This window comes from Pongo abelii, chromosome 2 (assembly GCF_028885655.2).
Source record: "Pongo abelii isolate AG06213 chromosome 2, NHGRI_mPonAbe1-v2.0_pri, whole genome shotgun sequence".
Taxonomy (NCBI): Eukaryota; Metazoa; Chordata; class Mammalia; order Primates; family Hominidae; genus Pongo; species Pongo abelii.
In genome coordinates, this window is record NC_085928.1 from 24,418,239 (window position 1) to 24,430,139 (window position 11,901).

An 11,901-nucleotide genomic window follows, 5' to 3' on the forward strand; every position below is an offset into this window, starting at 1 on the left:
AAAGGAATTTATTTAATCTGAAAAAGTTATCTATAAGAGCTTTCACCATACTTGATGGTGAAAGACTGAATGCCTTACCACTGTTTGGGAAGAAGGCAAGGATGGCTGCTCTCACCATTGCCATACGGTATTGCAGTGGATTTCAGTAAGTGCAAAATTGTATATTAGACTAGCCAGTCCAATAAAACAAGAAAAGTATGCAGATAGTAAAGAAGTAAAATGGTTTTATTTACAGATGATTAAGTAGAAAACATTATCTTTTTTTTAAAAAAAAGCTACTAGAATTAATAAAGGAGTGTAGTAAGGTCACAAAATACAAACATCAGTTGTATTTCCAGCAATTAAAAAATTTGAAATGGAAAATTTTTAATAATATAACAATGTAAAAATATTTAGAGATACATTTAACAAAATATATGTAAGACATGTATACGGAAAGTTATAAAACACTGCTGGAAAACATTTTTAAAGACCCAAATAAATGCAGAAATATAACATGTTCATGGATCTCAAAACCCAATATTGTTGTCACTTGTCCTCATATCAAATTATGTATCTCAGTCAAAAATATTGAAGGCTTGTGTTTTCCTGTTTAAATTGATGAGTTTAAGTCTACATGGAAACGCAAAGAAAAGAGTTAATACAATTTATAAAAGGAAAACACAATTGGAGGACTTACACTACTTGACTTTAAGACACATAAAGCTGCATAAAGACAGTGTGGTGTTGGTGTCAGTGCCCACAAATATATCAATGGAATGGAATAAGAGTCCAAAAATGCATCAGTGAATATATGGTCACTTGATTTTTGTCCCAGATACAAACAATTCAGTGGAGGAAAGATAGTCTTTTCAACAACCAATGTTGGAAGAAATGGATTTTCCAATAAAATGTATAAACTTTGATCCACACCTCCATGATATGCAAAAATTAATTTAAAATGCAGAATGAATCTAAATACTGAAAAGCATCTAGAAGAAAAAACATGAGAAAATCTGTGTGACCTTGTGTTAGTCAAAGATTTCTTAGCTATGACATAAGCATAATCCATAAAAGGAATAATTGATAAGTTGGATTTAAAATTACTACGTGAAAGACAAGAAAATGAAAATACAAACTGGGAACTGGGAAAAACCATTTGCATAGCATATATCGGAAAAAGGTTTTGTAATCAGAATATATAAAAAGCCCTGGAAACTCAGTAAACAAAAAAACAGCCCAGTAAAAATGGGCAAGACATTTGAACAACACTTCATCAAAGACATATAAATGGCTAATAAGCATATGTAAAGATGTGCATCATCACTAGTAAATAGGGAAATGCAAATTAAGGTCATAATGAAATATTATGGGCCTATTAGAATGATGAGAATTTAAATAGACTGATCATGGCCGAGTGCGGTGGCTCATACTTGTAATACCAGCACTTTGGGAGGCCAAGACAGGCAGATCTCTTGAGCCCAGGAGTTCAAGACTAGCCTGGGACATGGTGAAACCCCGTCTCTACTAAAAATACAAGAAGTAGCCAGGCATAGTGGTGTACAGCTGTAGTCCCAGCTACTCAGGAGGCTGAGGTGGGTGGATCACCTGAGCCCAGGAGTTTGCAGTGAGCTGTGATCACACCACTGCAATAAAGCCTGAGCAAGAGAGCAAGACCCAGTCTCAAAAAAAAAATAATAAGATGAAAATTATTAGACTGACTGTATAAAGTGTCGCCAAGGATGTGGAAAAATTCAAACTCTTATATACTACTAGCGGGAATATAAAATGGTACCCAAACTTTGCAAAGCAGTTTGGCAGTTTTTTTTAAAACAGTAAATACAGGCTGGGCATGTTGGCTCCTGCCTGTAATCTTAACACTGGGAAACTGAAGGAGGAGAATTACTTGGGTCCAGGAGTTGGAGAACAGCCTGGGAAACATAGCAAGTCTGTCTCTACAGAAAAAAAAAAAAAAAAATCCGGGCATGCTGGCATGCACCTGTAGTCCTAGTTACTTGGGAGGCTGAGGTAGGAGGATCACTTGAGCACAGGAGTTCAAGGCTGCAATGAGCTGTGATTGTGCCACTGCCCTCCAGTCTGGGCAACAGAACAAGACTCTGTCTTTAAGAAGGGGGAAAAAAAGTAAATACACTGAATGAAAGAAGATAGACAAGAAGGGTACATACTGAATAATTTCATGTATATAAAATTCTAGAAAATGGAAACTAATGTATAGTGACTGAAAGTGCATTAGTGGTTGCCTGGAGAATAGGATAAGGCCAGAGGAGGGAATTAATTAGCATGAGGTAATTTGAAGAGCAAGAAAGATATGCTCATTTTTTACTGTGGAAGCGGTTTCACAGGTGTATACATATGTCAAAGCTTTATCACATTGCACACTAGATATGTTCAGTTTGCTGTAGGTCAATTATATCTCAGTACAGCTATAGGAATATCATGTTGTATTGCAGTTTCCTTTATTGAGCTTCACAGATATTGCACTTTTTTCAAATTGAAGGTTTGTGCCAACCCTGCATGGAGCAAGTCTGTCAGTGCCATTCTTCCAACGGCATGTGCTCACTTCATGTCTCTGTATCATATTTTGGTAACTCTTGCAGTATTTTAAACTTTTACTAATATTTTTGGGGGGAGTTTGGAACTGTTAACCACAAAGAGTAGTCTTTCCAGGCCAGGCATGGTGGCTTACGCCTATAGTCATGGCACTTTGGGAGGCAGAGGTGGGCAGATCACTTGAGCTCGGGAATTTGAGACCAGGCTGGGCAACAGGGTGAAACCCTGTCTCTACTAAAAATACAAAAATTAGCCGGGTGTGGTGGCACATGCCGGTAGTCTCAGCTACTTGGGAGGCTGAGAGGTGGCAGGATGCTTTGAGCCTGGCAGGCAGAGGTTGCAGTGAGCCAAGATTGCGCCACCACACTCCAGCCTGGGCAACAGAGTGAGACCTTGTCTAAAAAAAAAAAAAAAAAAAGGTATTTCCAGTGTTTAAGTTGAAGGTGTAAACCCATTGGAGGATATTTCAAAGCATGATATATGTCCCATGGTATATAATAAACTGTGATAGATAATGTAGTATAAGAAGAAAATAATGGATTTCACAGAAAAGGATAATGTATCTATATTGGTGTCGTATTGCTCTTTTCAAAGACGAGGAATACATATTTAGTTTCTAGCAGGAAAGCTGACAAGGATGAACCATTATTGCTGAACCGTTCTCATTGCTGGTTATCCAAATGTCATAGTAATTTGAGTGCTTTATTTTATTATTTATTTAAACTGTTATTTTAGGTTCAAGGGTACATGTGCAAGTTTGTTATATTGGTAAATTGTGTGTCATGAGGTTTGGTGTACATATTGTTTTATTACCCCGATAATAAGCATAGTACCCCATAGGTAGTTTTTGGATCCTCACCCTCCTCCCACCCTCTACCCTCAAGTAGGCTCTGGTGTCTGTTCCCTTCTTTAGGTTCATGTGTACTCAACGTTTAGCTCCCACTTATAAGTGAGAACATTCAGTATTTGCTTTTCTGTTCCTGCATTTATTCACTTAGGATAGTGGCCTCTAGCTCCGTTCATGTTGCTGCAAAGGATATGATCTTTTTCTTTTTTATGGCTGCATAGTATCCCATGGTGTGTATGTGTCATATTTTCTTTATCCATTCTATCACTGATGGGCATTTAGGTTGAGTCCATGTATTTGCTATTGTGAATAGTGCTGTGGTGAACAAAGGTGTACATGTGTCTTTATGGTAGAACAATTCACATTCCTTTGGGTATATACCAAACAATGGGATGCTGGGTCAAATGGTAGTTCTGTTTAAGTTCTTTTTTTTTTTCTTTGAGATGGGGTCTTGCTCTGTCGCCCAGGCTGGAGTGCAGTGGCGTGATCTTGGCTCACTGCAACCTCCCCCTTCCGGGTTCCAACGATTCTCCTGCCTCAGACTCCCGAGTAGCTAGGATTACAGGCGCGTGCCACCACACCCGGCTAATTTTTTTACTTTTAGTATAGACAGGGTTTCACCCTGTTGGGCAAGCTGCTCTTGAACTCCTGACCTCGTGATCCACCCGCCTCGGCCTCCCAAAGTGCTGAGATTACAGGTGTGAGCCACCGCACCCAGCCCTGTTTAAGTTATTTTGGAAATCGTCAAACTGCTTTCCATAGTATCTGAACTAATGTACATTCCCACCAGTAGTGTGTAAGCATTCCCTTTTCTCTGCAACCTTGCCAGCATCTGTTATGTTTTGGCTTTTTAATAACAGCCATTCTAGGGCCAAGTGAGGTGGCGCATGCCTGTAACCCAAGCATCTTGGGAGGCCCAGGTAGGCAGATCACTTCAGTGCAGGAGTTCAAGAACAGCCTGGGCAACATGATGAAACTCCGTCTCTACAAAAACTACAAAAATTGGGCTGGCGTGGTGGTGTGCACCTATAGTCCTGCTAGTAGGGAGTCTGAGGTAGGAGGATACCTTGACCCCAGGAGGTCGAGCCGAGATCACACCACTGCACTCCAGCCTGGGTGACAGAGTAAGACCCTGTCAAAAGAAAAAAAAGTCATTCTAACTGGTGTGAGATGATATCTCCTTGTAGTTTGGGTTTGCATTTCTCTAATGTTTAGAGATATTGAGTATTTCTTCATATGCTTATTGGCTGCATGTATGTCTTCTTTTGAAAAGTGCCTGTTCATGTCCTTTGCCCGCTTTTTACTGTAGTTTTTTTTACTGTTAATTAGTTTAAGTTCCTTGAAGATTTTTTGATATTAGACCTTTGCCAGATGAATAGTTTGCAAACATTTTCTCCCATTCTGTAGGTTGTCAGTTTACTCTGTTGATAGTTTCTTTTGCTGTGCAGATGCCCTTTAATTTAATTAAGTCCCATTTGTCAATTTTTTGTCAAACTTTTGTTAATATTATATTGGTTACGGTGATATGTGATTGGTGATCTTTGACGTTGCTATTGTATTTGTTTTGGGGCCCCACAAATTGTGCCCATATAAGATGGTAAAATTAATTGGTAAATGTGTGGGTTCTGACTGCTCCACTGACCGGCAATTCCATCATCTCCCTCTCCTGAGTCCTCCCTGAAACACAGCAATATTGAAATTAGGCCAGTTAATAACCCTAAAATGTCCTCTAAGTGTTCAAGTGAAAGGAAGGGTCACACATCTCTCACTTTAAATTAAAAGCTAGAAGTGACTAAGCTTAGCAAGGAAGGTTTGTTAAAGCCAAGATAGACTAAACGCTAGGCCTCTGATACCAAGCAGCCAAGTTTTGAATGCAAAGGAAAAGTTATTGAGGGAAATTAAAAGTGCTACTCCAGTGAACAGATAAATGGTAAGAAAGCAAAACAGCCTTATTGCTGATACAGAGAACGTTTTAATGATCTGGATAGAAGATCAAACCAGCCACAACATTCTCTTAAGACAAAGCCTAACCCAGAACAAGGTGCTAACTTTCTTTAATTCTATGAAGCCTGAGAGAGGTGAGGAAACTTGCAGAAGAAAAGTTGGAAGCTAGCAGAGGTTGGTTCATGAGGTTAAGGAAATAAGCCACCTCCATAACTTAAGAGTGCAAGGGGAAGAAGCGAGGGCCGATGTAGAATCTGCACCAAGTTATCCAGGAGATCTAGCTATGATCATTGATGAAGGTGGTTACATTAAACACCAGATTTTCAATATAGACAAAACAGCCTTCTATTAAAAGATGATGGCTTTTAGTACTTGATAGCTAGAGAGGAGAAGTAAATGACTGGCTTCAAAGCTTCAAAGGACAGGCTGACTCTCTTGTTAGGGGCTAATGCAGCTGGTGACTTTCAGTTGAAGCCAATACTCATTTACCATTCTAATGATCCTAGAGCCCTTAATAATTAGGCTAAGTCTACTCTCCCCATGCTCTATAAGTGAAACAATAAAGCCTGGATGTAAACAGCACATCTGTTTACAGCATGGTTTACTGAATATTTTAAACTCATTGTTGAGCCTACTGCTCAGAAAAAAGGATTCCTTTCAAAATATTACTGCTCATTGACAATGCACCTAGTCATCCAAGAGCTCTGTTGGAGATGTGCAGGAGGTTAATGTAACACAGTATCCATTCTGCAGCCCATGGATCAAGGAGTAATTTCAACTCTTAAGTCTCATTATTCAGGAAATACATTTTATAAGGCTGTAGCCAACAAAAACAGGGGTCTTCAAAAAGTTCATGGAAAATTCATATTATGAAAAACTATGCACATGGATTTCAAAAATTTTTCACACCAGAATAAACCAGCCCGGGCAACCTGATGAAACCCTACCTCTTATAAAAACTACAAAACTTAACCAGGTGTGGTTGTATGTACCTGTAGTCCCAGGTACTTGGGAGGTTGAGGTGTGAGGATCCCTTAAGCTGGGAAGGTCAAGGCTGCAGTGAGCCATGTTTATACCACTGAACTACAGCCTGGGTAACAGAGTGAGATCCTGTTTCAAAAAACAAACAAACAAAAACACGATTTTTGGTGACACTTGGGTGGAAGAATAATAAAATCATTGTCATTGGTGCTTTACAAGATGTTTATGGGGGCAATGCCCCAAATAAATCAACAGTTTACAAATCTATAATTTTAGGAAGGGATGATGTGATGTTGAAGATGAAGCCCATAGCTGCAGACCATCCACATCAATTTGTGAAGAAAAAATTTTGTTCATGCCCTAATTGAAGAGGACCAATGATTTAACAACAGAAACAATAGCCAACACTATAGACATCTCAATGGATTCTACTTATATAATTGTGACTGAAAATTAAAGTTGAGGAACTTTCCCTTTCATGATGGGTACCAAAACTGTTGTGCGCAGATCAGTTGCAGACAAGAGCAAAGTTTTCAATGGGAATTTTAAACAAGTGAGGCAAAGATCCTGAAGCATTTCTTCAAAGTATTGTTAACAGGACGTGAAACATGGCTTTACCAGTGTGGTCCTGAAGACAAAATACAATCTAAGCAATGGCTACCAGGATGTGGAAGTGGTCCAGTCAAAGCACAAGTGAACTGGTCAAGAGATGCTTAAGGCACTTTGCTTGTTGACTATCTGGAGCGCCAAAAAATAGTAACATCTGCTAATTATGAGAATGTTTTGAGAAAGTTAACCAAAGCTTGAGCAGAAAAATCCCCCAGGTGAGCTTTCACTGGAGAGTCCTTCTTCACCACAACAATGCTCTTGCTCATTCCTCTAATCAAATAAGGGCAATTTTGCATGAGTTTTGATGGGAAATCACTAGGCATCCACCTTACAGTCCTGGTTTGGCTCCTTATCACTTCTTTTTGTTTCCTAACTCACATTTCTTCAGTTAATAATTAGTAAAAAAGACTGAATTGTCATGGTTAAATTCCCAGGACTCTCAGTTCTTTAGGGATGGGCTAAATTGCTGGTATCGTTGCTTACAAAAGTATCTTGAAGTTGATGGAGATTTTATGTTAAGAAATCATGTTTATGGTTGGGTGTTGTGGCTCACGCCTGTAACCCCAACACTCTGGGAGGTTGAGGCGGGTGGATCACGAGGTCAGGAGATCTAGCCCACCTTGGCTAACACGGTGAAAACCCATCTCTATTAAAAATAGAAAAAATTAGCTGGGCATGGTGGCACGCACGTGTAGTCCCAGCTAGTTGGGAGGCTGAGGCAGGAGAATTGCTTGAACCCAGGAGGCGCAGGTTGCAGTGAGCCTAGATCACGCCATTGCACTCCAGCCTGGGCAAAAAGAGCAAAACTGTCTCAAAAAAAAAAAAAAAAGAAAAAGAAAAAGAAATCAAGAAATCATGTTTATATTTTCAATTTTTATCTTTTAGTTCCATTTTTCCACAAATTTTTGTGAGACAAGATCTTACTCTGTTGCCCAGGCTGGAGTGCCGTGGTGTGTACTGGCTCACTGCAGCCTTGACCTCCTGGCTCAAGCAATCCTCCCACCTCAGCCTCCTAAGTAGCTGGGACCACAGGCACGTGCCACCATGCCCAGCCAATTTTTAGATTTTTAGTAGAGACAGGGTTTCACCATGTTGCCCAAGCTGGTCTCAAACTCCTGGGCTCAAGCAGTCCTCCTGCATCAGCCTCCCAAATTGCTAGGATTACAGGCATGAGCCAGTGTGCCTGGCCTTCCACTAACTTTGTGAAGTCCCCTAATATAGTGATGCCTCTGATGGATCTGGGCAAAGTAAATTGAAAACCTTCTTGGGAAGACTTCACCATTCTACAGGCTTTTTTTTTTTTTTTTTGAGATGGAGTCTCGTTCTGTCACTCAGGCTACAGTGCAGTGGCACAATCTCGGTTTGCTGCAAGCTCCGCCTCCCAGGTTCAAGTGATTCTCTTGCCTCAGTCTCCCGAGTAGCTGGGATTACAGGCATGCAACATCAGATACTGCTAATTTTTGTATTATTGGTAAAGACAGGGTTTCGCCATGTTGGCCAGACTGGTCTTGAACTCCTGACCTCAAGTGATCTGCCAGCCTCAGCCTCCCAAAGTGCTGGGATTACAGGCGTGAGCCACTGTGCCTGGCCTCTAGATGCTATTAAGAACATTCGTGGCCGGGTGCGGTGGCTCACGCCTGTAATCCCAGCACTTTGGGAGGCCCAGGTGGGCGGATCACCCAAGGTCGGGAGTTTGAGACCAGCCTGACCAACATGGAGAAACCCTGTCTCCACTAAAAATACAAAATTAGCCAGGCGTGGTGGCACATGCCTATAATCCCAGCTACTGGGGAGGCTGAGGCAGGAGAATAGCTTGAACCTGGGAGGCGGAGGTTGTGGTGAGCCGAGATCGTGCCATTGCACTCCAGCCTGGGCAACAAGAGTGAAACTCCATCTCAAAAAAAGAAAAAAAAAGAAAAAAGAACATTCGTGCCCCAGGCACAGTGGCTCACGCCTATAATCCCAGCACTTTGGGAGGCCGAGGCAGGCAGATCACAAGGTCAGGAGTTAGAGACCAGCCTGACCAACATGGTGAAACCCCGTCTCTACTAAAAATACAAAAATTAGTCAGGCATGGTGGTGCCTGCTAGTAATCCCAGATACTCAGGAGGCTGAGGCAGGAAAATTGCTTGAACCCATGAGGCAGAGGTTGCAGTGAGCCGAGATTGCGCTACTGCACTCCAAATTGGGCAACAGAGTGAGACTTCATCTCGAAAAAAAAATAAAATAAAGGACATTCGTGAGTATGGGAGGAGGCCAGAATATCAACATTAACAGGAGTTGGGAAGAACTTGATTCCAGCTCTCATGGATGACTTTGAGGGAAGAATTCAAGACTTCAGTGGAGGAAATAACTGCAGATGTGGTGGCAATAGCAAGGGAACTAGAATTAAAAGTAGAGCCAGAACATGAGACTGAATTGGTGCAATCTCATGGTAAAACTTGAATAGAAGAGGAGTTGCTCTTTTTTTTTTTTTTTTTTTTTTTGAGACAGAGTCTCGCTTTTTATGGATGAGCAAAGAAAGTAGTTTCATGAGATAAAATGTACTCCTGGTGAAGATGCTGTGAACATTGTTGAAATCATATCAAAGAATTTAGAATAGTACATAAACTTATTTGATAAAGCAGCAACAGGGTTTGAGAAGACTCCAATTTTAATTTAATTTAAAACATTTTAAATTTAAAATTTTATCTATTTATTTAACAGATGGGGTCTCACTCTGTTGCCTAGGCTGGAGTACAGTGGCATGATCATAACTCACCACAGCCTGAAACTCCTGGGCTCCAACAATCCTCCCACCTCAGCCTCCCAAGTAGCAGGTGCTGTAGGTGCATGCTACCAGCTAATTTAAAATTTTTTATTGTTGGTAGAGACAGGGTCTCTCTTTGTCATCCAGGCTGGTCTGGATTTCCTGGCCTCAAGTGATCTTTCCACCTCAGCCTCCCAAGGTGTTGGGATTACAAGCCTGAGCCAATGCACTAGGCAAGTATAACTTTTTTTTTTTTAGTGAGACAGGGTCTCACTGCTGTTGCCTAGGCAGAAGTGCAGTGGTGAGATCACGGCTCATTGTAACCTTGACCTCAGTCTCAAGTGATCTTCTCGCCTCATTTTTTTATTGTTAATTTTTTTGTAGCAATGAGGTCTCACTATGTTGCCTACTCTGGTCTCAAAGTCCTGGGCTCAAGCAATCCACAGGCGTGAGCCACAGCGCCTGGCCCAACATAACTTTTATATGCACTTGGAAACCAAAAATGTGTGTGACTTGCTTTTTTGTAATATTCTCTTTATAGTGGTGGTCTGGAATCCAACACAAAATATCCCTAAGGTATGCCTGTATTTTGTTTTATTATTTTTTTTTTATTGACACTCTTAAGCAAATAAAAAGCAAGTTACTGACTAGGTGAAAGTATTTGCACAACACATATCTGAGAGAGAACTTTAATCCAAAGCATCTAAATATTTTTTACAATTCAGTAAGACAAACATATTGATTTTTAAATGGGCGAATTGTTATTATTTTTTCAGACAGAGTTTTTGCCCTTGCTGCCCAGGCTGGAGTGCAATGGTGTGGTCTCAGCTCACTGCAATCTCTGCCTCCCAGGTTCAAGCAATTCTCCTGCCTCAGCCTCTTAAGTAGCTGGAATTACAGGTGCCTGCCACCATGCCTGGCAAATTTTTGTATTTTAAGTAGGGATGGGGTTTCACCATGTTGGCCAGGCTGGTCTCAAACTCCTGACCTCAGGTGATCCGCCTGCCTTGGCCTCCCAAAGTGCTAGGATTACAGGTGTGAGCCACCCCGCCCGGCCAAGAAATGGAAATTAAAATCACAATGAGATACCATTTACACTCACTATAATGGCTAGAATTAAAAAAAAGAGTGACAAAATCAAGTGTTGGCCATGCTGTGGAATAACTGGAGTCCACGTATATTGCCACTGGGAATGTGGAAACAAATATTATGACCGCATTGGGTAAAAGTTGGGCAGTTTCTTTGGGAAATATGGAAGTAGATTTCAAGAGCTGGCCATTTAGGCCGGGAGTGGTTGCTCACGCCTATAATTCTACTTGTTTGGGAGGGCAGAAGAGAGGACCCCTTTAGGCCAGGAGTTCAAGACCAGCCTGTGGAACATAGTGAGACCTGGTCTCTACAAATTTTTTTTTTTTTTTTTTAATTAGCCGGGTGTGGTGGCAAGTGCCTGTAGTCCTAGCTACTTGGGAGGCTGAGGCCGATCCCTTGAGCCCAAGAGTTGAGGTTGCAGTGAGCTATGATCACGCCATTGCACTTCAGCCTGGGCAACACGGTGAGACCCTATTTCTAAAAAAATAATTAATAAAAGAGAGCTGGCCATTCACTTATTCTATTCAGAAAGCAAAAGAATGGCTTCTAAAGAGAAAATACAAGCCTAACACTTTGATAGAGAAGTGAAAGTTAAAAAGTGACCGGGCACCATGGCTCACGCCAGTAATCCCAGCACTTTAGGAGGCCGAGGTGGGCAGATCACGAGGTCAGGAGTTCGAGACCAACCTGACCATTATGGTGAAACCCTGTCTCTAATAAAAAATACAACAACAAAAAATTAGCTGGGTGTGGTGGCGCACGCCTGTAGTCCCAGCTACTCGGGAGGTTGAGGCAGGAGAATCGCTGGAACCTCGGAGGTGGAGGTTGCAGTGGGCCGAGATCGTGCCACTGCACTCCAGCCTGGGTGAGAGCGAGACTCCATTAAAAAAAAAAAAAAAAAAAAAAAAAAAAAAGGCCGGGCGCTGTGGCTCACGTCTGAAATCAGCACTTTGGGAGGCCAAGGCAGGCGGATTGCCTGAGGTCAGGAGTTCGAGACCAGTCTGGCCAACATGGTGAAACCCCCATCTCTACTAAAAATACAAAAAAATTAGCCGGGCATGGCAGCGTGCTCCTGTAATCCCAGCTATTCAGGAGGCTGAAGCGGGAGAATCGCTTGAATCCGGGAGGCAGA